The sequence below is a fragment of the Xenopus laevis genome, chromosome 1S (genome assembly GCF_017654675.1).
Source record: "Xenopus laevis strain J_2021 chromosome 1S, Xenopus_laevis_v10.1, whole genome shotgun sequence".
Taxonomy (NCBI): Eukaryota; Metazoa; Chordata; class Amphibia; order Anura; family Pipidae; genus Xenopus; species Xenopus laevis.
The window spans coordinates 54464614-54490887 of NC_054372.1; the positions used below are offsets into that span (position 1 = coordinate 54464614).

The 26274-nt window shown below is 39.2% G+C and overlaps 1 long non-coding RNA gene across 1 annotated transcript; it reads right to left on the reverse strand.

Moving 5' to 3' along the window:
- Window positions 1–9710: 9710 nt before the first annotated feature.
- Window positions 9711–13844, reverse strand: LOC121398337. The gene is made up of 2 exons (XR_005964267.1): window positions 12958–13844; window positions 9711–10862 (listed from the first exon to the last, which is right to left on the reverse strand). It is a non-coding gene; the product is annotated as an uncharacterized LOC121398337 (long non-coding RNA).
- Between the last annotated feature and the right edge of the window lie 12430 nt (window positions 13845–26274).

A 26274-nucleotide genomic window follows, 5' to 3' on the forward strand; every position in this document is an offset into this window, starting at 1 on the left:
TAGTGTGGTTATCATATAGACAAATTAAAAAGCCGCCTGCCAAGGTTATTCTATTGCATACTCAGTATGCCCTGATGTAAATTGTAAAGACCAGCAAATCACCTATTCAATTCTGATGCCAACCCCTTCACCCACTTGGAGATCCCTCCCGTAAAGTGGTTGGGTAAATGCACCACATGTATTGTGCCGTGACTCTATTGCCTACTCAGTATTATATAGACCGGCAAAACACCCATTTCGATTCCGATGCCAACCCCTTCACCCACTTAGAGATCCCTCCCGTAAAGTGGTTGGGTAATGCACCACATGTAATGTCCCAATGACCCGGTGCCTTTGATAGAACTGCCTGTCACGTAAATTATAGTGTGCCTCAGGCACAACTAAGCAGATGCAATTGGCGCTGATACTGAACCTCGGATCAGATCTCAAACCCCTTTACCCACAGCGAGTCCCCTCCCGATCCGTAAAGAGACCGTTTCCCCTTATTTCCAGTCCCTAACCGTCGTCCTGCCTAACCAAAAGCTAAAAGTTTGCCTGACGCGCGTTTCACCAGTTATTTAACAGTTTTTCTCTTTCTGCATCATTTGAAATCCTGGCAGGGAAGGAGGGACTAAACACTGATGTTACAAATTGTAACAACTTCTCCACAGCTTACAGACAGCATGTAGGAACTACATAACCCACAATGCATTGCACTGTGATGTTCCTTTCCTTATTGAAATCACGTGTGCAGGGAATTGTGGGGTTTGGAGGATGCAGGTTGAGGACAGATGGTTGTTGATACAAAGTAACAGTAGTCAGCCAGCTCAGCAAAGTAGAGATCAGCAGGAGAGCAGGGGGTTAGGCTTAGGGACAGGGTCGGACTGGGGGGCCCGGGGCCTACCGGAGGGCTGCTGCCCCATGGCCCCCCTCCGACCCCCGTGCTGTCCAGGGCCCCTCTCTGGCACCCGCTACCTACTTTGAGGCAAAGCGCCTCTCTGCATACTCGCCCAGGCGGCGCATCGCGCATGCGCAAAGATCACTTTTGGAAAAACTGTTTGGGAGAGGGGTCTGGCCAGTCCGGCACTGCTTAGGGAACTGTCAGAAACGAGTGATGGGCGAATTTGTCATGGTTTGCTTCGCAGCAAAATAATTTCGATGCCCACTGACTTCAATGCGGTTCACAAATTTTTCGCCGTTTCGCGAATTTCACAGGAAATTAGAGAAACGGCATAGAAGTCAATGGGCATCAAAATTATTTTGCCACGCGTCAATTTAGACGCCCGTGACAATTTTTATATGCACGTCTATTTTTTCCAAATGCATTAAAGTCATTGCGCATCCGAATTATTTTGACATCTTTTCTGACGCGCGCCTACATTTTTTTTGACATGGCAGTTTTTTGCCGCAGTTTCGCCAATTTATTCGCTGTTGCGAAACATGAAAATTCGCCGTCAAATTTTCGACTGCTGAATTTTTTCGCTCAGAATCAGAAACCAAAATCATGAAAAGTCTGCATATTTTTTAAATGATGTATTTTACAAAAGTTACTTGAAATTATGTGTACTTTTCAAAAAGCTTAAGTTATGTTTCTGTGGAGTTCCCCTTTAAAATGTCTATGGGAGACAGCATCCTGTAATTAGGAGCTTTTGGGATAACTGGTTTTCAGATAATGGATCCCATACCTGTACCATGTGACACATGTGAGTGGTGACTTTGTTTCAGCGCATATGTAAAACATTTAGGATGAGTATTTGCCATTGCTGATCTATCACTATTACAAGGGAAAATAATGTGTCAGTGCTTATTAGACAATTGGGGGAATGTAATATGTTTTGTTAGCACAAAAAAAAGTTTGCCAACACTATTGTGAATCTTGACTGATTAAAGACCTCAAAGAGTTCCTCGCACAGTTTGCGAACAAGTTTCTTTTGCGAATGTTCGCAGTGTATGTAATTAAATCTTGCAAACACAAACCATTTTTTACAACAAAATATGTAACAAAACTCCAGAGCAGGTGTTAAAGGTTCACAGTGCGCATGTAAGGAACTTACCCTGGTGGTCTAGCGGCAGCAGGGTCCACGCCGCGTCCTCGGCGTGGACGCCTGTCATGTTGCGCCCTGCTCCATGCCGTTTCCTCTAGGGCGCGCGCGTGCATTATTTAAAGGCGCAGTAGCGCTGGCGTGATGACGCCAGCGCGCAATTGGCGCGAAATTCAAACAGTTTAAAAGGGGAATTTGGTTTTCAGCAAATTGCCCGTAGTTAGGTTCAATTTGTTTGTTCCTGGGTGTTTGTTCTATGAGATTCCTGTTTGTTCTACTGTGTTTGACCTTGCCTGCCTGAAACTACGTTGTTCTCTCCAATCCTGACCTTGCCTGCTTTCCGACTATTCTACGATCTCTAATCCTGATTCTGGCCTGTCTGACTATTCTAACTGCTTGTGCTGGCCTGGCTGTTCCTGGTGGCTTCCTATCTTCCAGCATCCTTGTAAAACAGTCGTGCCCCATTGCCTGCCAGAACTTATGCCTTGCACCTCTCGTTAAGTCCAGGTGGCATCTGAGTAAGCCGAGGGCTCCTCCCGAGGCCAAAGGAGGTCACTTAACTGGTGAAGTCGAGCCGAGACCAGGGTGCTTGGCATCTGTTCTGGTGTAGGGTGCCGACCGTGACAGCGCAATTAAGAGTCGCAATGCAATAAAAGCCTAACGAAGAATATTACATTGTAACAGGCAAATTTTTATTCACAAAGTTTTGCGAATTTTATTATATTTCCCCCAATGACTCTAGAATTCAATCCCTGTATTAGTTTGTGGCCTTGGGCAGGTAACCTAATCTCTCTTAAACTGAAAGTTATATAGTGCAAGAATTGTGCCTGAATAGTCAGTGTACAGTACTGCAGATATTTTCAATGCATGCAGATTTCAGGGCCATTTTACCTATAGTGGATGCCTTTTGTGGGGCCCTGCTACAGGCATAAAGTAGCACTGATCCAGCCTATTGTGCCTTAGATGTTGCCCAACAACTGCCAGTAACCCCCAGTAGACTTTAGCTGTACTCCTCCAGTTATGGCTAAAAAGCATCCTATTAGCAAGCAGTATTCTCTGAAGAGCTGCTGTTTTATACATCAAGTCCATATTTTACACAGCACTTAGTTATACTGTATCTATGTAATAAGTCCCAGAAAACTCTGTCTACAGCAGTGGGTGAGAGTTTTGGTCTGGGAGGCATATCTAAGTTGTGGGCCTGCCCAGATACCACTCTGTAGACCCCAAAAGGGCCAGGGCTTGTTGGGAACTGACCTCTGTCTGGGGAAAGATCAGGTCCAGACTATACACAATATGATCCAGGGTCCTCCAAACAGGTGTTCATGAACAAAGGTTCCCAGAAATCCTTAACGATTAAAAGCAGTTAATGAATCCTGGGAGTTGTAGTCCAATACATTAAGGCATCTTGTCTAGCCTTTGCCTTGCCTTGTTATGCTTATGATTGTTTTTAAAAAAAGTATGCAGAATGAAGAATAAAGCTCAGTATGAAAGAAATATAACTAACTAGCTGAGGGTACTGAGTATGGCATTGGATTGCACTATGCTACAATTATGTATGAATTGGAGAGTTTTGCTAAAAAGGAAGCACACATTTTCTGAATATTATAGGCATGTGCTTTCTGCAAGCCTCTGCTTTCATTAGGGAGATTCTAACGTTTATGTTAACAAAGGAGGAAGAGCTGAAGGGAATAAGAATAAACATGCTTATGTAATGCCTCCATCTTAGCTGCCAAGAGCAATGCAGTGTAGAAGGGGAGAACAAGCTAGAACATGAGCATCTTATCGACGAGATCCTTTCATCACCTCCTTTCTGATATATATATATATAGGAAGCCCCTTCATTGTGGGCAGCTGTGCCAGAGAAATCATGCTTACTTAAAGGAATGTACGGTGCAGTTTGGGAATGAAGACATGTATTGTTAATGGACCAGGAGATGTGTGGAATGTTCAATGAGTTCCTTATATCAGCAGTTTGAGGCCCTGCCTTTCCCCTTCCACACTTTGCATTTTGTGAACAAACCTCATCAGATGGCACCTTTTTATATTCTGCTTTTTATTGTTTTGATTTTATATTGTATGGAGTTTGCCACACCACTGTTAATAGCAAATATTACCATTAAATTAGGTGTTCATTCTCCATTTTGGTATGGCAGCTTATTTATTGAGCAGCCTATTTGTTTATACGCTAGTCATACATTTTAGAATGCACTGCAACTGCCATCATCCCATTAGCAGCCCTATTGTTACCTTTGTAACGGAGCAGAGTATATAGCATTAGAGATCATTATAAAATAGATGGTAGAAATTACATAAAAGAATATTTTATAAATTGTTATCAGACCCTGTGCTAGTGAAGTGGTTTAATGAGTTTAGCCCTGCAATGAGTGGTTAGAGATGTTACCTGTGCTTGGTGGAGTATATAGGTTAAACATACAGATACATAATACATAAAAGATACAGATACATAAAACTGAAGTGAAGTGTTTGGAACACGAAACGCGTCAGGCTGTTTGACACAATTAACTCTTCACTTTTGAACATCTGCATGGTGGAAGTTTTGCCTTTTTGAGTGCCTGCTCCATATTGGTTCGTCTGTGTGTGTCATAAAGACTTGATTGCAAGCCCCTCTGGGAGAAGGACTGAAGTGAATTAGTACAATGTCTTTGCTAGGAACATTTTAGATCTATATACACAATGGATTATAATAACAACACACACATATAGTATATAATGGCCATTATCCAGAGGTGTAACACGGGGACCCACTGCAAAAAATCTTTGGAGGGCCCAGGCACACTGCAAGCCCCTACTTGGCCCTCCCACAAATTCCACATACCCACCAGCCTCCTTCTCCCATCCCCTCTTGCAAGATTCGGTAGGAGCACAGCTGGGAAGAAGGGAATTCTTAGACCTGTAGAGGAAGCAAATCCTGTGATCCGGGCCCCCTACGACTATGGGGTCTGCTTCCTCTATATCAGTGATCCCCAACCGGTGGCAACCCCCTTGGATGTGGTCTCAAAGCAGGTGCTTATTAAGGTCCTTAATTTCTGGATTGGAGGCAAGTTTTGGTTGCTTAAAAACCAGATGTACTGCCAAACAGTTCCTCCTGTAGACTGCCAGTCCACACATGGGCTACTAAATGGCCATTCACAGCACTTATTTTGCGACACATGAAGATTTTTCATGCTTGTGTTGCTCCTCAACTCTTTTTACATCTGAATGTTGCTAATGGGTAGAGAAGTTTGCGGGCCCCCGCTCGATAGTTACGCCATTACCAGTGTCAAAATCAGTAATCAGGTTGCACTCTAAAATAAAGGGTTCACAACCCTTAAACCTTCTGCATCATACAATCCAGAATATGTAAAATATAATAATAATCATGTTTAATTCGCACTGCTTTTGAGTATTACTCTTTCAAGCAATTTTCTAAAATGGAGAAATATTGGCAATGACCCAGACACACAAACAATAAAGCCAATATTGGATCAATATTTAATTGAGTTGTAGTCATTCAAGTCTAAGTGCTGGAAAAGCAGAAGTTTAAAGAAAATAGGAGCAAATGATTTTGTGCTTGGCTTTTTTCTGGGCCACATACTGCTCCAAAATGAAATCTGCTAAATTATAAATTAGGATGTCTTTTTCTTTAAGTTTTGGGAGAAAATGTATTGATAGTGCCATACAGTGCTACAGAGATACAAAGCCAAAGACATTTGCATGCAAATGATAGCACATGCAAATGAGTGGGTCATTTGTATGCATAAGGCTGATGGGCTTGCATTTACAATGCCTTTCAAGCAAAACAGAATCATTTCTATCCAAGCTTTAACCTCATTACTAATAGGAAACATCTTGTCCAATTTAGTCCTGTTTCCAGTGAAAAGAATGGAACTTTTTAAGAGTTGAGAAAAATGTCTTTTCAACATTGTATGTGCACACAAACATGTTAGTGGTTTTAATGCTTAAAGAAAGCTTCTCATGAGAATCAGCCGAATTCCTCCTCAAGAGAAGTAATCAAACAATATCATGTAGAAAAGCTAGCTGCACCCTAGACAATCTTAATAAAGGAACGGCTATTTCAAAGTGCATCAATGTGCTCAGTCTGTGCTACCGTTTCTCTACTTGTCTACTAGGCTTGCACAAATGGATGGGATGTTATAACTCTAAACATGTAGGACTTAGATGGTAAAATGTCCGAACAGTCTTGGAATTTTGTGGGAAGGTAAAGGTAAATAAACTGATGATAGAAGATGAAGACTTTCTATATGTAATTATTATTATAGGTATCAAGCATGTCTCTAATACAAAGCAAATAATTATTCTACCCAAACCTAATCTTTCCCTCAGTTCCACATTTGTGTTTACGATACAGATTGCCTCCCAAGAGTGTATGTTAGCAATCACATTGGACTCATCCATCAACTTCTCAGCCCAGACTGAATTAGTCACTAGAACATAATGCTTCGTTTTTAGAAACAGCACCAAAATATGTCCCTTCCTCTGCCCCATGTGCCACTTATTACTCACATCCTCTATATTTCTGTTCTGCAGTAGTTCTCTGGATTTAAATCTCTATTTTTTAAAATCTCTTCTAATCCATTCTCCATGCAGTTGATCAAACCTTTTCACCTTCCCCAATAAAACATGAAATACAAAGCCCTCCTGTTCAAATAATCCATTATTTTGCTGTCTCTGTATGTTCATCTACCCAGTTAATTTTTTACAGGTTTTTTCTTAGCGTAACTTCCGCCGGAAGCAATGTAAAATAATGGTGTCAAGTCTGGCATTCGCATGGTGTAAAATTACACACACACCTTGATAAATTCGCCACAGCTTTTTACAATGTTTTTTTCTGCAAATTTAATTTACACAGTATAATACATATGCCCCTTACAGTTTAGGTTCTAACCCTATAACTCATAACTGGAGTTTTACTCTTTAATGTGCTATAATATGTAGGTAAAAAACATAAATAATAGTTGCATCTCAGCAACCGAACGCTGGCAAAGTTTCGCTAGCGTTAATTCGCCAGCGTGACCATTTCATATCAATCTTTCACTAGCATTTAATTCTGCCTAGCAAAACTAGGCTTAGGTCAGTTTGAATAGGGCGAGTACATATAGGTGATATATATGTCTTAATTAGAGATATTGGTGCATATGCTTGAAGTGGCCACCTATTGTCACAAATGTCCCAGAAAGCAAAATAAAGACAAAAGAGATCCTCTAATGCCCTAAACATGAGCCCACCCTAAAACAAATGTGACATGCCCCTCAAATGGTTGGGAAAAAAATGTTAACACAAAAATCTTTAATAGTTAGGACTTTTGAAGGCAATTCCGCTATTAAAATATGAAAAAACACCAGCGTTTTTTTACAATTTATATGACTTTCTGGCATACAGGATATGATGTCACTGACATAAGATTGAGGAGGATGTAGCTTCATCTTATAAATTCACCTGTTCTAGGGTGGTGAAGTAATCTCAGCGAAAGAGGTAACGTTATGTAAAATTCGCACTTTAGTGAATTTGCAGAGTAACCATTGTGCGCATGAGTGAAAATGCGCCTGGTGATAGGGCACGAAACTGTGCTAGCGACAGTCTCTTTCGTTTGTGACTTGTCGTCTATGTCTGTTAGTAAATTGGCGATGTACCTGCGGATTACATTTCTGGTGAATATACACTAGCGACGGCTACCTTGCCCTTTAGTGGATCTGCCCAATAGGTGAAGTTGTTCAGCTAAGCATAAGCCACCCTAAAATGGTGGTGCTACTCCAATAGATGGTCAAAGATATAGATAATTTTGAACAATAATGCCCATATCACTCTTTCACCCTCCAAAATTACTCATCTGACTTATCATCCTCTGGTTAAATCACACTAAAATCTAATCAAGAATGTCCCGGTACATTTCTCCATTCATACTTTCTACAATTATATGAAGTCTGCCAGTAGTATATGCTGAAAAACAACCCAACACCATGATGTTCCCACCTCCAAACTTCACTGTTTGTATGGTATTTTTGGGGGTTATGTGCAGTGCCATTTCTCCTCCAAACATGGTGTATGCAATGATATCCAAAGAGTTACATTTTGTTTGGTCTCATCCGACCAGACTATATTCTCCCAGAATTTAATTGGCTCCTCCAAATGTTGTGCAGCAAACTTTAAATGAGCTTCAACGTGCTTTTTCTTCAGCAGTTTAGTTGCGTGGTGAGTGTGCATATACTGTATGCCATGTCACTTGAGTGCATTACATATTGTTTTCTTTGAAACAACTTTACCTGCTAATTCAAGGTCTTTCTGAAGCTCCCTGCAATTGATCCTTGGCTACTGGACAATCTTCTGATTATTCTTTTGACTCCTCTGTCAGAAATCTTGTGAGGAGCACTTGGTCATGGCCAATTTAGAAATTATGTTCTTTCCATTTCCAGATTATGGCCCCAATGGAGCTCACTGGGGCATTCAGAAGCTTAGAAATACATCTGTAACTAATGCCATCAGTATGTTTTGCAACAATAAGGCTGGGAAGGTCTTGAGAGAGCTCTATGCTTTTACCCATCATGATATGGCTTTTACCCATCATTAGCAGGCCAGAAAATACATTGAATGTTCTTCAGTGGAGTGATACGACCCAAGGCAACCCGACCAGCATGCCCCGCCCTCTGTACGCATGCTTGTGCCCACGAGACAGAGAGGGGTGAGTGACAGAGGGGAGGGAAGAAGGGGAGATCGATGGAGGGGAGGGATAGCGACAGAGGGGAGGATGTCAGGAGGGAAGGAAGGGGAGTAAGACTGAGAGGTGTGGAGTAGGGGTAGGCAGAAGACAATTTTAGAGGGAGCTGTCTAGCTCCCCCCATTACTGTGATCTAGGCAGCTGCCTCTTCTGTCTACCCCTAGTTCTGACCCTTCAATCAGTCCATTAATATATTTAACCTATGACAGATATTTGCTCCAAACAGACAACAATAATACATGTACCCAGTGAATGCCATAATCTCATACTCTGTACTTTATATAGTAAGCAAAATGCCTCCTGTTTGTATCCACCAAATCTACTAACTAATCCTTGAGTCTGAGCCCAGTGAGTAATATGTATGGAGTACCTGCTAAAATCAGGCATCTTACTGGATGACTCGAGTATCCATTACATTGCATGTTATTGCTATAGCTCCCTGTATTCATAGTCCTCTGCACTCACCTTCCAACTTGGCCAAAGTTTTACTTGTAATTCATTCAGATTCACATTACACCCCGGTATAGAAATCAGTGCATTCTGTAAGTAATTATTAATCAACCTTTTAGCATCAACTGCTATGACAGATAACAGTAACCTCACTTCCTGCAGGTAATCACTGTCAGTGAACAAACTGAGCATGTGCAATGTCACAGACAGCAAAAAGATGGCCTTCAGATCAAAGATGGGGAGCTGCTGTGGGCAACTTTGAAACCATAAATAATTGTTGTCACAGAGCTACTAAACCACTGGGTTGTACAATAAATTTGGTATATAAAAGACAGCATTTCTAGCCATAATCTGTTTAAAGTTATAGTTTTCCTTTAAAAAAAACACAATATGTTTTTTTCTACCACATTATAAGCAATAACCGGATCATTCCTTGTAATGGATTATTTTCCCACATTGCCATGCATAGCCATAATTAACATGTAAGAAAACCAACAGAGCTTTAAAAGAACATCATTTATTTTACAACTCTTTTTTACACCTATTTTGGTGAAATTACTGCATATTACACACCATAATAAACACGGCCCCTACATCTTTCTTTCCCATGAACATAAAATATACCATTAAGTAAAATGATTATTTTCTCCTGTAGTGAGACGGTGCTTTCTGCTGCCTAATTCCGCACACTATGGTAATTGCTCTTGTACTTCAATTATAGATCAAGAAAAAACGGATCTTGTTTTCACTCTCAGACTTAAAGTATGTCACTGAAACAAGTTTAGATTTTGTTTCCTATAATTAAATTTTTGCTAACACATGACATGCATTACTGCTGCTTGTTAGACTTGGCTGTCATAACCTTAAATACATTATACTGTATATCAATGAATAGCGTATAACATGCCAATAAAATATATAATGTTTATTATATTTTCCACTAGCTTGTCCCCCAAGACAATCCTGCATGCAGATTACATTCCATTACTCTTAGTATAAAACTCCTCGCTTGCTACTATTGAGAAACGTCTCTGTGTCACACAATAGAGGGAATTCAGACAGAGTTTTTTTTTCCATACATTCATAATGTCGTCTATTAACCAAAATATCTTCAGTCTAGACAAAAAATAATGACAAAGAAAAGCAAAGTTCCACAATGCGAAGAGCAGAACTTTCCAGTCAACTTCTGACTCATTCAATCCAACATCAACGTTTTAACAATGTTTTTGTGCTATTAATTGGGACAGTAACAGTGCAAAGGAAAATGAAGGCATTTTGCAAGGTTCCCTGTTTTGTATAAGGCAATTAATTAAATATCACAGTGCAGGAGGATCTACTTTCCTCTGACAACAAGATATACATGATAATCCTGACTGGTAACTCTCTGCTTTTCCTTTAAGAAACTGGAAAAACAATTGCATAGCGTGTGCTTTACTTGAGCTAGGGGTAACCATGGTTGATTTGTCTTATTTTTATCGATTCACATACAAACAGAATGGTTTCCCTTCTCCTGCTTGAATGGTGATCTGGCTCACAGTTTTACTGGCCACAGGTGCTCCCCAGGGTCAAATGACGAAATCAGTGGGCCCACCAGATATCCTTAGACCATTGGTCCATTCTCCAAGCTATTTTTCTTGCACCTCTCACTTAAAGGGATACTGTCATGAGAAAAAAAAAATCAAAACACATCAGTTAATAGTGCTGCTCCAGCAAAATTCTGCACTGAAATCTTTCTCAATATAGCAAACAGATTTTCTTATGTTTAATTTTGAAATCTGACATGGGGCTTGACATATTGTCAGTTTCCCAGCTGCCCCCAGTCATGTGATAAACTTCAGTTACTCTTTACTGCTGTACTGCAAGCTGGAGTAATATCACCCCTCCCTTCCCCCCCAGCAGTCTAACAACAAAACAATTGGAAGGTAACCAGATAGCAGCTCCCTAACACAAGATAACAGCTGCCTGGTAGATCTAAGAACAGCACTCAATATTAAAATCCAGGTCCCACTGAGGCACATTCAGTTACATTGAGTAGGAGAAACAACAGCCTGTCAGAAAGTAGTTCCATCCTAAAGTGCTGGCTCTTTCTGAAAGCACATGGCCAGGTAAACTGACCTGAGATGGCGCCTACACACCAATATTACAAATAAAAAAATACACTTGCTGGTTCAGGAATGAAATATTATAGTGTAGAGTGAATTATTTGCAGTGTAAACAGTTTGATTTAGAAATAAAAAACATCATAAAAATCATGACAGAATCCCTTTAACCTTTTTATTTTCTGAGTACTTTTTCATTACGTGATATACTCTTTTCCATCTATTTGGTCCCTTTGTTTCCATACAGAAATAGGAAATTATTACACATGGTTAGAAGCAGGAGGGCTCACTGACACCTGGGCCCACCGGAAGTTTTCCTGGTATCCCGGTGGGCTTGTGTGACACTGGACAACATATTGGGCTTCAATTCAATTCGAAAGACTTATTTTTTAAATAAATTCCATATTTCCCCTTAGACTTCTATTGAGTTTGCATGTGATAAGTTCAAACGGAATCTGGCCCATTCTTTCTTATGACACCTTTAATTGGGTGTGCAGGAACCAAAAAAGTAAAACTGTGCAAATCTTTTGTGATGTAGGATCTTTTCCCAGAGAGCCAATATAATAGCTAGTAAACTGCATGCAGCCTGTTGTAGTGGTATTTCTGGCACGCCTATTTAGTGTGGTGTCAATAACTAAGTTAGCATGCAATTCACTAGTATGTGTAGCTACAAAATACTAATGGAACCATGGAAGTAACACTTCATCATGGTAAATGTTGGCCCTGTACTGTGCTTCTTGCTCGCAATCCATCACAGACTGTGCAAAGAGACTGATTTCTTAATGGGGTGGTTCACCTTTAAGCTAGCATTTAGTATGTTATAGAATGGCAATTTTTGAGCAACTTTTCATTTGGTCTTTATTGTTTCTTTTTTATAGTTTTTTTTAAATTATTTGCTTATTTACTTTTTCTTCAGACTCTTTCCAGCTTTCAAATTGGTGTCGTTGACCCCATCTAAAAAATAAATGTAAGGCTACTAATGTACCGTTTTTGCTACTTTTTATTTCTCATCTTTCTATTCATATTCTAGTCTCTTATTCAAATCAATTCATGGTTGCTAGGGTAATTTGGCCACTAGCAACCAGATTGCTGAAATTGACAACTGAAAAGCTGCTGAATAATAAGCTAAATAACTCAAAATAATGAAAAATAAAAAAAAAACAATTGCAAATTGTCTCAGAATATTACTCTCTACTAAGGGGCATTTTATACTAAGGGGGAATTTCGAAGTATTTCTGAGTTTTTTTGTACTCCCATAACTTAGAAATTCGAATAAAAAAAATTATCAAAAATATCAAAGTTTTTTTGCAGGTGAATAGGCTGTATTCGATCGTTCGAATCAAAGGAAGAGCGTATTCGATCAAATTCGATTCAAAGTATTTCCAAAAAAAACCTTTGATTTTTTTCAAAGTCCACCAATTGACTCCAAATGGGTTCTAGGAGGTCCCCCATAGGCTAAGACAGAAATTCGGCATATTTTAGATTGCGCATGGTCGAAGTCGAAATTTTAATCGAATTTGGACTATTCGCTTGTCGAAGTATACAAAAATAGCTCGAAATCTGAATTTTTTTACTTCAAATTTTCAATTCGACCCTTAATAAATCTGCCCCTAAAAGTCAAAGGTGCACAACCCCTTTAAATGAGCCCTCTTACCTTTGAAATTAAGAAATGTTCATATCTACAAGTGTTGCAACTCCAGGCATGCAATAATCCAGAGGAAGATAAGGATTAAGCAAGGGACATGTACTGATAATAAAAATAGCCGGAATTAGCATTATAATTTTGCAGAGGAAATGCTTCACATGATCGTTTGAAAAACATGGTTATAGAGCTTTGCACAAGAATGAATATTATTTCCTTTTGTCTAATATAAAAAAAAGAGAAAAGATTACAAAGGATCAAATTATATCCATTAAATATCACAGTAAAAGTCTTATAGATGCCTGAGTGTAGAGAGAGTACGTTCATCCAGAGCACCAAAAAGGTAAATCCGTCACTTTCTAAAACAGGATTTTGGCACACTAGACCATTTAGCTGTTACGGATAAGAACCGACAGCTGCTGGAGGGGGACGCGCTTGACATCCATATTATAATCGTTATATAAAAAGACATCATATTATTTCACTAGTGCCCATATTGCAAAGAATAAAACTTCAAAGTGCTGCTATGTACCACCTGCATGGAAACCTTCAGCTGCTCCGTGTTTCTGGGTATTCCAGCAGCTGTGACATGCACATGTTTACAGTTCTACCACTGTTCTTGCTTTGAACAGTCAGCCAGTGAAATTTCCATAACTAGGGGGTCTCTGTGCATTTTTCTCCAAAGGTTCTGTTAAGTCAGAAGTGTTGAAAGATGTCACACAGGGCAGACCCTCCTGATCTGTCCATCTCTCCTCACCCAGAGGGAAAGGATACTCATCACAAAAAACAGACTGCAGTGCAATAATGAATAATGACTTGTGCCAGCTGGGCTGGAAATTACAGGATAACCAAACATGACAAATCCACTTTCGGGTAGTAAATCTATGAGGCTGTTTACTCGGGAGATCTGGAGAACAGGCCTTGTTTTACTCTAGAACACTGTAATTGTTTGTGACAGATTTAAGGCTAGGTACAATACTAAGAAGAAAAAACATATTCAGCATGTTGGTTACTTTCCAAACGGGAGTTAAGTGGCAAAAGATATCCTTAATTGCTTGCCTTTTATGTAAAGGAATGTGTATATTTAATAATGTTTTATATAGTGCAAAAACAAACATAAAATCAGTCATTTTCTTTATTTGCAAAATTGCATTATACTGTATGTATTTCAGCCAGGGACACTTTAGTGAAGTCTAATTATAAAGCCCTTGGTCTAAATATAAGTACAGGTATGGGACCTGCTATCCAGAATGCTTGGGACTTGCTGGATAAGGGATCTTTCAGTCATTTGGATCTTCACAGGTATGGGATCCATTATCCGGAAACCCGTTATCCAGAAAGCTATGAATTAGGGATGCACTGAATCCACTATTTTGAATCCTGAATCCTTTGTGAAAGATTCGGTTGAACACCGAGCCAAATCAGAATCCAAACTTGCATATGCAAATTAGGGGTGGAAAGGGGAAAACATTTCTTACTTCCTTGTTCTCTGACAAAAAGTGATGCAATTTCCCTCCCGCCCCTAATGTACATATGCAAATTAGGATTCGGTTTGACCAGACAGAAGGATTCGGCAGAATCCTGCTGAATACGCCAAATCATGGCTGAATCCCGAACTGAATCCTGGATTTGGTGCATCCCTACTATGAATTACGGATGCATGCCCATCTCCCATAGACTCCATTTTATCCAAATAATCCAAATTTTTTTAATAAATTTTTTCTCTGTAATAATAAAACAATACCTTGTACTTGATCCCAACTGAGATATAATTAATCCTTATTGGAAGCAAAACCAGCCTATGGATTTATTTAATGTTTAAATCATTTTCAAAGGTATGAGGATCCAAATTACAGACAGATCCATTATCCGGAAAACCCCCGAGCATTTTGGATAACGGGTCCCATACCTGTACCTTATGACTGCTAAAAAATCATTTAAAGATTAAATAAACCCAATAGGATTGTTTTGTCTCATTTTAATTAATTATATCTTAGTTGTGACCAAGTACAAGGTACTGTAATATTATTACAGAGAAAAAGGAAATCATTTTAAAAAAGTGCAAATGAATGTAATCTATGGGAGATGGCCTTCCTGTAATTCAGCGCTTTCTGGATAATGGCATGGTACAAGGTGTATATTTAGGCTGAGTGCACATGGGTATTTGAGTCTGGCTCTATTAATAGTCGCTTTATGGCAGCCAGTAGGGAGGGAAATTGGGAATGTGACCTTCTATATTCCCATACAATAAATGTCAACCATTTAAATAAGTGAAAAGAGGTTGATGTTGGTATATTGGTCGCTGCAGTCTTCTGAGAACAGCTGTCCTATGTGCCATCAGACAAAACATCACAGATACTGTAAATACTTTTCTACTTTAAAAGGGAAACAATTGTTTGCTTTTGGTTACTGAATCATATATCCAAGAATGTGGCTATTATTAGTGAACTTTATTATAGGCATGGCATCTATTTTGCAGAATGACTGGGACCTGATGTTTTCTATATAAGGAATCTTTAAATAATTTGGAGTAAAATCAAATAAAACATTTTCAAAATAAAATAAAATAATTTGGAGCAGAATTCCTTAAGGCTATTTAAGAACATTAAAATGCAAAAAACTCACTGCCATTATTTGTATAAAAAATATTGGGAAAAGGCAAAGCGGTTTTGCAGAATAAATTGGTGCTTGAAAAAAAACCAAAAAACAATAAAGTTAAGAGATGATCGGGGGAATGTAATAGAAGTCGGTAAAGGAAAAGTTGTGCCTTTGTGCAAAAAATTTTGCTTTGCTTGAAATTAATGTAGCTTTTGCGAACCCGGAAACTGTTTAACGACCAATTCCGACAGTGGAAGACCATTTGCGAATTTTATAGTTTGGGCCAATGCGCAGTAAATGTAATAAAACTTCTTACTGAAAAAGTCGCTGTGTTTGCGAGATTACTACACCTTCAAGCACTTCTTAAGAGTGCGCAATTAAAATTCACAATGCGATAACAGTTTAAGGAACAATATTACATTGCGAGATGTGGCTTTTTATTCTTATTGGTGCAAATTGTTTTTCTCATTGCGACTTTATTTACATTCCCCATATCTCCCTTATGTAAAAAAAAGGCACTAAGTAAATGTAAATGCCGCCTGCTGATTGTTTATCACCGAGACTAAACTTCAATGGAGAGCAAATAGCCATTTCTCATGCCAATTCACCTTCAGGCAAGGGCCACTGCTCCATGCCTTCCAAAGCGGGCCAGCCCCGCACTTTATTTCTATAACCACCAACAAAAAATGTACCGACATACATATCCTGATGTTTCTTGGATCAATGATGAGTTGGGTGTTGTCTGGTAACCCCTACACCCAGCACTCAAGGGTTATCATCAGTTATCATTTGTAAGGACGGTGGCATTTAGAAGAACAAGTAAAGCTGGACATAGACACAAAGTCCCATCATTTTTCGTAGGATGGGGATGGGATTTGTTATTTTACTGCTTTATTTAATCTGAATGGTTAGTGGCAGGTCGGAAGATTGGGACGTCCGATCATTCGTCGGATACAAGGGTAAAATCTGCACGTCTATAGCCAGCTTAAGGGAGAGCCAGAAGAGCAGGATGAAGTAGGGCCCTGTACTCACCCTCAGTCCAAGCTCAGGGCTTGGCTTTGCCCACAACTAGAGTTGCCATCCAGCCCGTATTTTACCGGCCTAGCCGGTAAAACACCTGCCAAGGCCGGTATTACAAATTTACCGGCAATGCAGTTGCCGGTAATTTGTAATACCCTTTAAAAAAAGCCCCTGGCCTGCCCCAAATTCACAAAGAACTTACCTTTTTTCCAGCACTGTGGACGTCTCTGCGATTTCGCTCCGCCCCTTTTGTGGCACACCACATAGCTCCACCCCTTTTGCATCATGGACCGCCCCCTTTTGGTGCCCGCCCCCACTGGCCGGTAATATTTTTTAGTAAAGGTGGCGACCCTACCCACAACACATGCCTTGCAGTTGCGATTCAGCTTACGTTGCAAGGCGCATGCTGCACTCTCATTACCTGCCACAAAAGTGAATTAATACACATGGACTACGTCTAAACCCCCTAAAAACTAAAGGATGAAGTGACGTTATTTACTAAAGGGCGAAGTGACGTTATTTCAAGACTTCGCCAATTTACTAATGGGCGTTGGCGTAAATTCGCTAGCAAAGGGGATAGACTGTAGCGTTACTTCGCACTCTAACACCAGGCAAATTTTCACTCTAGCGAATGGGCGTAACTAGGCAAATTCACTAAGATGCGGATTTTAATGAACGTTACCTCTTGCGCCAGACTTGCCTTCGCCACCTCAGACCAGGCGAAGTGCAATAGAGTAGATAGGACTTCCTCCAAAAAAAATTTTAAAATCTTTTTAAGTCCCAAAAAAACGCTGGAGATTTTTCAGTTTTTCAGGGTGATAGGCTGCTAAAAGATCATTTCCTAACATATGGCACATAAACTATAAACTGGGCTCATGTGTAAGGCAACTCTATTTTCTTTTAATAAGGTTTCCCGGGCTTGTGTAGTGTAATGTATTTGCTGCAACATATAAATCAATTGAAATCTAACTTCCCACCGTAGCAAGTTAGCCAACGCTAGTGCAACTTCGATTTGCTTGCCGAATTAACGCTAGCGAAACTTCGCCATTGTTCGGTGCCCTGGACGCAACTTCGCATTTTAGTGAATTAGCGTTGTCCTGGCGAATTTTCACCTGGCAAAGTGTGGCGATGTGAGCGAAGCCGTCGCTGGCGAATTTCCGGAGGTTAGTGAATTTGCTCCTATAGGAGGTAACTCATTTTATGTTAAATGCTTATTTTTATAAGGAAAAATAAATGCCTTTATTAAAAAAAAAAAAAAAAGAAATAACTGCACTATTTAGAACAGTGTATTTTTTCTGCATTCCTATCTGTACAACAAAGTACAAAGTTACGGTCAAGCCAAGTTATTTTAAAGCCTGTTGCAGATTTTCCAGGGCAAGTGTCCTCCTCCAGAGATAAATGATAGGATGTCGCAGTGCAAGAGCTTGTTGAAACAATGTGCTGAGAAACCACCACAAAAGGTTCTGTTTCCTGAAGAAAAGAAAAGGCCCTAATGTATTAATTTGCTGTCAGGCGAGTTTTCTTGTTTACGTGCAATGCAAACAAAAGATGGCTTGTTTCAGCCCTGTAGCAGGAAATGCGCTTGCTGGTCCTCACACAACCCAAATCAAGATGTATACGGGCCACACGTTTGCACTTAACTCTCAAAATAGTCACAGCAGCTGCATAAATATACCCATGTGTTATTTGTCATTTGGCTTTCGAAGGAACCCGGTAGCGCTGTGGTCATTAACCAGGTTCCTTCCTTTTGTGAAACACTGTATGTTTATCATATTGTCATATACTTGTATTTTATTGAAAATCTCAATAAAAAGAATTTCAAAAGAAAGAAAGGTTCCTTCCTTTTGACGGAAAATGATTTATATGATTTACTGACTCTGGATTTGTGAAAAATCCTGAAAGGGCCAGAGTTTGCAGTGAACTATACAGTAGATCAGTAATCGCAGAGATCTGCCCAAAACATGTTACAGGTATGGGATCCATGATCAGAAAACCGGATCTCCAGAAAGCTTCGAATTACAGAAAGACCATTTCCCATTGACTCCAATTTGATCATATAATTCAAACTTTTAAAAACAATTTCCTCTTTCTGTGTAATAATAAAACAATACCTTGTACTTGATCCTAACTAAGATATAATTGATTTTAGTTAGTTTTTTAGTAGACTTAAGGTATGGAAATCCAAATTATGGAAAGACCCATCATCTGGGAAGCCCCAGGTCCCGAGCATTCTGGATAACAGTTCTCATTTCCAGGAGCTGACATCATAGGCACTTTTCAGGCATTTTACCATGAAATCTGTTATGGACTGTGGGACTACATTCAAGTATCATGGGGTCCTATACGACTTTTGGCAGGGCTCTCATGCCAAGTGGACCCAGGGTCTTTGCAATCTGCCCAACAAGGCCTCTTGAGTGACTAGGCTGGCCCTGCCAACTAAGCAGGATGGAGGACCATGTTTAAAAAAAATAAAATGATTATCTAAACAAATAATGTCTGGCCACACCCTATGTCACCCATGGGACTCCCTATTTCAGCAAAACACTCCCCACGCACAAAGGCCACATACTTTCAGCTAATCTCTTTTGCAGTGCAACACTCAGGGTAGAACACTACGGGCGATTTTACCTTCCGTTCCGATGCAATGAGACTAATTGCAGGCATCATGTCGGATGCGCTGAATGCAGCGTTTGCATCCGACAGTCGTGTCAGATGCAATCAGCTTGTCCGTGCGACAGTTGCATTACTTACATTAGATTCGGCACATCCGACGTGACGCCTGCGATTAGTCTCATTATGTCGGAATGGAAGGTATCGCAGGTAAAGTCGCCAGTGGAGTTCTACCCTAAGACACCCTATTACAATATGTCCCCCCCCCGACCCCACTCCCGATAGTGGCACGGCGGAATGCTTTGGCACCATGTTATTAGGATACACGGAGCCACAAGTAGCCCTATGTGCCATTATTCACTAAGAACATAAAGTGTCAGCAGATATAAATAGTGGCACTTATTAACTGTTGTACTTTAAGTAGTTTGAGTTCTATGCAGCAAAGCCTAAGAATCTTACACGTCACAGAAAAAATTTCATCTTGGGTGGAAGGCAACTGCCAGTAATTTCATTGCTTCAACTAACAATTTTCAACATAACCCAAAGAATGATGCACAAACCTACACACACTCACATCAGTGGAAAGAAATGAGCAATAAAGTAACTGAGTGAGTTGTAAACAGCAATTAAATCACTGAGTGATATAGACACTGATGTAGCTGGTCTTCTGAGATTCCCTAGTTTTAGAATTTTAGAAAGCAGATTACTCATTCTGAGCCAAATTATTTTAACATTCTATTTTGTTACATGTATTTATATTCAGGCCCTCGCCAATTAATTTTCTACATCATAAAATCCATACAAATGGCTGTAATGTACAGGTATAGGATCGGTTATCCAGAAACCCATTATTCAGAATGCTCCAAATAATGGAAAGACTGTCTCCCATCGACTTCATTTTATCCAAATAATATGAATTTTTGAAAATTACTTCCTTGTTCTCAGTAATAATAAAACAGTACCTTATAGTCAATCCTAACTAAGATATATTTAATCCTTCTTTGAAGTAAAACCAGCCTATTGGGTTTATTTAATATTTACATGATTTTCTAGCAGACTTAAGGTATGAAGATCCAATTTATGGAAAGATCCGTTATCCGGAAAACCACAGGTCTCGACCATTCTAGATAACAGATCCCTTACCTGTATAACCACAGAAGTAAGGTTTTTTTTTGTTCTTGGATCTGTGGCATGCCCTATGGCTGCTGTTACTGGCAACATGTGGCTCTGCATAATCTCTCTTGATATGCCCACATTGAGGTGGGGGAAATCTGGCTGATCCAATCATGGGCCCTAGGGCCCAACGATCGAATCACAATGCAGTCAATACGGGTGGTCGGATCACAGGACAGCATCAACTGACAGATGCGACCGCGATCCAATGGGATTTTTTAACCTGCCCGACTTTTCGGATGACAATCGGGGAAGCCTGTCGGTGGGGCCCCACATACTGGCCAATAAGCTGCCAACTTGGTCTGTCGGCAGCTTTTATCAGCCTGTGTATGGGGGCCTTAAGAGCTGGTAGCAAAAGGATTGAAACTATATCTAGTTGCTAGGGTAAACTGGACCCCAGCAACCAGACTGGCCAATCCCAAAAAGGAACAAATGTTAAAAAAAGGAGTTACCATACTTTTTCCTCATTTTGTAACTCTTGTTTGCTAAATTATTGCTGTATATAAAAATGATGTGATCATTTACTGCTGAACTTTGACATTCATATATAAGATACAAATGAGCTGATAGGTTACAGAACACTGTGCTGCATATAAAGGGCTGCAGCCTGACAGAGTGCTAGAGGCTTATATGGGGGAAGCCAGTAATTAACCAGAGCAGGTAATTATAAAGCTATCACTTTGCAGAAAGTACTTTTTTTCTCTATTTACTGTTTCTGGGTTTGTATAGCAAGCAGGCTAGCAAGCAGGCTAGTAAATGACAGGCACAAAGGCATCTAATTGCAGTACATCCGGCTAAACCTACCTGAGGCTCAACAGCCTAAATCCATCCCAGAGTGTTACTGGTCTCCATAAACGCAGGCAGTCTAAAAGGCTTTCAGGGGAATGTAATAAAAGTTGCTAAGAGCAAAACAATTCGCACCAATAAGACTAAAAATCCACATCTCGCAATGTAATATTGTTCATTAAACTGTTATTGCATTGCGAATTTTAATTGCGCATTGCGACTTTTAATTGCGCATTGCGAATTTTAATTGCGCACTCATAAGAAGTGCTTGAAGGTGTCGTAATCTTTTGGAGCAAACATAACGACTTTTTCAGTAAGAAGTTTTATTACATTGACTGCGCATTGGCGCAAACTATAACATTCGCAAACGGTCTTTCACTGTCGGAAGTGGTCGCTAAACAGTTTCCGGGCTCGCAAAAGCTATATTAAATTCGCACAAAGCAAAATTTGTTCGCGCAAAGGCATAACTTTTCGCATTGCGAATAGTTTTTCCGTTAGCGATTTTTATTACATTCCCCCGTTTATCTGCTGTTTGTACCTCTTGTTACTGTGACCACATAGAGCTGGGGGCAGAACTGAAACATTAGCTTCTTTCTTTTCCAATGAGAATGCTTCATACTTTCCTCTCTAACAATATGTCTCTTTCCATAACCTATTAATTAACATGCTCATTACTTCAGAGCCTTTTAGTTCCAGGAAACTTGTGTGCTTGGGGCAAGCTGGCTTAAACACCTCTGAGAAGCAGACTTTACTATCAGGGAGGCTATTCAGCAAAGGGAAGATAATTAGAAGGGGTCATTTTATTGTATTTTTTAGCCAAGGCTGGGAAATGAAGTTGGTTGGTGTAATTCAGTACCAGTATTTATAATAATCCTATTTCACTAAGGAAAAGGCCTTTTGGCAACATTATTTTGAAGGTTTTTACAAGCAGAATGGTGGGAAAGCAGGACTAACGACCAATTAATAGCTTATGCATGTTGATTGAGTGATGAAAGGTGCCTTTTGGAGAAAAAAAAGGCCACATGCTAAGCGAGTGAGGGAAATAGACAAATGAATGCATTGGCACAGAGATGCTCCAAAAAATGCATTCTTATTATTAGTACAACCCCATTTTCAAAAAAAAGTCAGGACACTATATAGAATGTAAATAAAAAGAGAATGGGATGATTTGCAAACCTTTTATAGCCTAGTTGTAATTGCAAATAGTATAATGACAACATATAAAATTCTAAAAATTATACATTTTATTGGTTTCCGAAATATATATGTTTGTTCTGAATTTGATGCCAACAACATGTTTAAAAAAGTATAGTGGCAAAAAAAGACTAGAAAAGTTGTGTATTGCTAAAAAGTGTGGATCCCAGAGAGACTTTTAGAGGTAAATATGGGGAGGGGGACTCTGTGACACACTGTGTGGGCAAATATTGCATCAATTTAAGAAAACCTTTGCTCAATTTTAAATTGCAAAAACTTTGTGGATTTAACTATCTATAGTACATGATATCATTAAAAGATTCAGAAGGACAAGGCTAAAGGCCAATATTGGATAGCCGTAATGAAAAGAGAAAAAGAAAGAAAAGAACCTTGTTTTGTAACTGTATCAAATGCTACACCTCTGTAGTTCAACCACTTCTCTCCAAAAATAGATTCAATTCGTTGTATAGTTTAGAAAAGGATACCCTTAATTATTGCAGTAGTCCGAATTGAAACTATGTTGGTAATCTTTAAGGTAAACTGATAACACCAGATTAGCAAGTTACAATGTTGCTTATTGTTAAGGTCTAGTGAATTTAACTCCTCTCTACTGGATATGGCAATTCATGTGCAACATTCACCTTCAAACACCTTTTGATAATGATTCTAATAAGGAAACAACTTTACAGTTGGTATCATTTGTTATTTTATTCCGGTTTGACCCACACAGTCGATAACCAATTAAACTAAAAATTAAGAGTTGATTACTCCCTATTCAATCACTTATAATTTAAGGTGCCGGTTATCTTATAAGGATTCCAAATTCATTGAATTCACTCTCAATATTCTTAATCAATTTAACCAATAAAAGGTTTACTATTGTAATTCATTAAAATGTATAATATAAAGTGACCTGTGCAAACAATTCAATGTTGAATAATTCTGATGTGCTCTGATTAATAAAGTGCCATGTGCAATTAATTAATTCACCATTCCATTTAGTGGCTTGTGCATAAATTAATTAAAATCTAGGAGTTAATCACTATGGTCAAAACCTCCTGGTTATCAACCTCTTAATTAAAAGTTGAGAAAAGTGAAATTGTATAGAGGGTGGAGTTGCTTCCAAGAATATAACTATAGTTTTTTCTAAGTCCCTAGGAGCACCACAACGATGTAGAATGACAGGACCTGTAGGGCTGCGGTCTCAAATGTACCTTTCTATCTGTTTGAAAGAGGCTATCATAACCTACAAAACCGCAAACCCCACAGTCCTTAGAAGAGAAAATAGATGAGTAAAAGAGTCTGAGAATATTAAAAAGATTTTTTGTTTCAATCCCGCCCCACCATCCGGTGGTTTAAAGCTAAAAACAAGGAGACCGTCAGTTGCCCTGACGCACGTTTCGCAATTCGCTTTTTCAAAAGGCAATTACCGCTCGCTTTCTATCGCGGTTCTTTATAGCCGCATCCACTTCCGCATATCCTCTGCACTAACGTCATCCTCTCGCGAGATCACGCGTCCAACTGTGACAGACGTGCATCTATGCGAGTTTCAATGACGGGCGCATATCCTAATTCCCAACCCCAAATCCAAGGATGCAAGGGGTTTCTTTGTAAATTAACCCCTACATTACTGGAACTGAAGTGATAATTTTGGGGGATTGGATATGGCGGTTTCTATACTAATAATGATACCTTCAGGCCTGTAAGGTATAATACTGTCAAATTATTACTATCATTGTATATTTTGGTGTTGTTCAAATAAATGCTGTAAATAAATTATTTTCATTAATACCTCGGGGTGCAACTGTATTAAGATTAAAAATCCAAAAGGTTTCTCTTTTGAGAAGTTCTTGTTCTAAATTTCCACCTCTAATTCCCAATGTCACTTTTTCTATCGCCCAAAAGGATAGTTTTTTTGGGTCTGATTGGTGTTTGGCCCTAAAATGTTGTGCCACAGTGGATAAGATTTTTTCTGTTTTTTTATCATTTTCGGCATTCTTAATGGTGCTGCAATGTTTCTGCATCCTTTGTTTCAGCATCTGGGTAGTCATTCCAATATATCGTAAATTGCACGGGCACTCAATACAGTAGATTACACCTCTTGTTTTGCAATTTATATAGTTTCGTATTTGTCTATTTTTTCCGAATCTATCTTGGAATGCTTCCTTTCTCACCATTTGTTTGCACATATTGCACTCTCCACATGGATAGGAGCCTTTGATCTTTTCTGGGATTTTTTTACTGCCGAAATGACTGTGGCACATCAAATCTTTTAGATTGGGGCCTCTTCTGTAGCAGACCTGTACCTGATTAGGTAATATAGATTTTAATGTTTCATCCATTAGGAGAACATTCCAATGCTTATTAAGGATGCTCCGAATTTCTTTACTATCAATACTGTAGGTACTTATAAACCGTATGGCGTTATCGCCTTCTGATTTTCCATCCTTCTTTGTTAAAAGAGATTGTCTCTCTGTACAGAGAGCCCTATGGTAAGCATTTTTTAACTTACAAAGAAACCCCTTGCATCCTTGGATTTGGGGTTGGGAATTAGGATATGCGCCCGTCATTGAAACTCACATAGATGCACGTCTGTCACAGTTGGACGCGTGATCTCGCGAGAGGATGACGTTAGTGCAGAGGATATGCGGAAGTGGATGCGGCTATAAAGAACCGCGATAGAAAGCGAGCGGTAATTGCCTTTTGAAAAAGCGAATTGCGAAACGTGCGTCAGGGCAACTGACGGTCTCCTTGTTTTTAGCTTTAAACCACCGGATGGTGGGGCGGGATTGAAACAAAAAATCTTTTTAATATTCTCAGACTCTTTTACTCATCTATTTTCTCTTCTAAGGACTGTGGGGTTTGCGGTTTTGTAGGTTATGATAGCCTCTTTCAAACAGATAGAAAGGTACATTTGAGACCGCAGCCCTACAGGTCCTGTCATTCTACATCGTTGTGGTGCTCCTAGGGACTATAGTTATATTCTTGGAAGCAACTCCGCCCTCTATACAATTTTCTCAACTTTTAATTAAGAGGTTGATAACCAGGAGGTTTTGACCATAGTGATTAACTCCTAGATTTTAATTAATTTATGCACAAGCCACTAAATGGAATGGTGAATTAATTAATTGCACATGGCACTTTATTAATCAGAGCACATCAGAATTATTCAACATTGAATTGTTTGCACAGGTCACTTTATATTATACATTTTAATGAATTACAATAGTAAACCTTTTATTGGTTAAATTGATTAAGAATATTGAGAGTGAATTCAATGAATTTGGAATCCTTATAAGATAAACGGCACCTTAAATTATAAGTGATTGAATAGGGAGTAATCAACTCTTAATTTTTAGTTTAATTGGTTATCGACTGTGTGGGTCAAACCGGAATAAAATAACAAATGATACCAACTGTAAAGTTGTTTCCTTATTTGAATCATTATCAAAAGGTGTTTGAAAGTGAATGTTGCACATGAATTGCCATATCCAGTAGAGAGGAGTTAAATTCACTAGACCTTAACAATAAGCAACATTGTAACTTGCTAATCTGGTGTTATCAGTTTACCTTAAAGATTACCAACATAGTTTCAATTCGGACTACTGCAATAATTAAGGGTATCCTTTTCTAAACTATACAACGAATTGAAACTATTTTTGGAGAAGTGGTTGAACTACAGAGGTGTAGCATTTGATACAGTTACAAAACAAGGTTCTTTTCTTTCTTTTTCTCTTTTCATTACAATTAACTGATACCTTGTGTGACTGTAGAGTCTGAGTACCCATTTATTATCGTAAGAGTTAACTTTTCCTTCTAATAAAATATTGGATAGCCATGATCTTCAGCCATCACGACAGCATTGCTTTAAAAACAGGCACAATTCGGTAGTGGAAATAATTTCATGGGCTCAGAAATACTTCTGAAAAACACAGCTCGTTGCTGCAT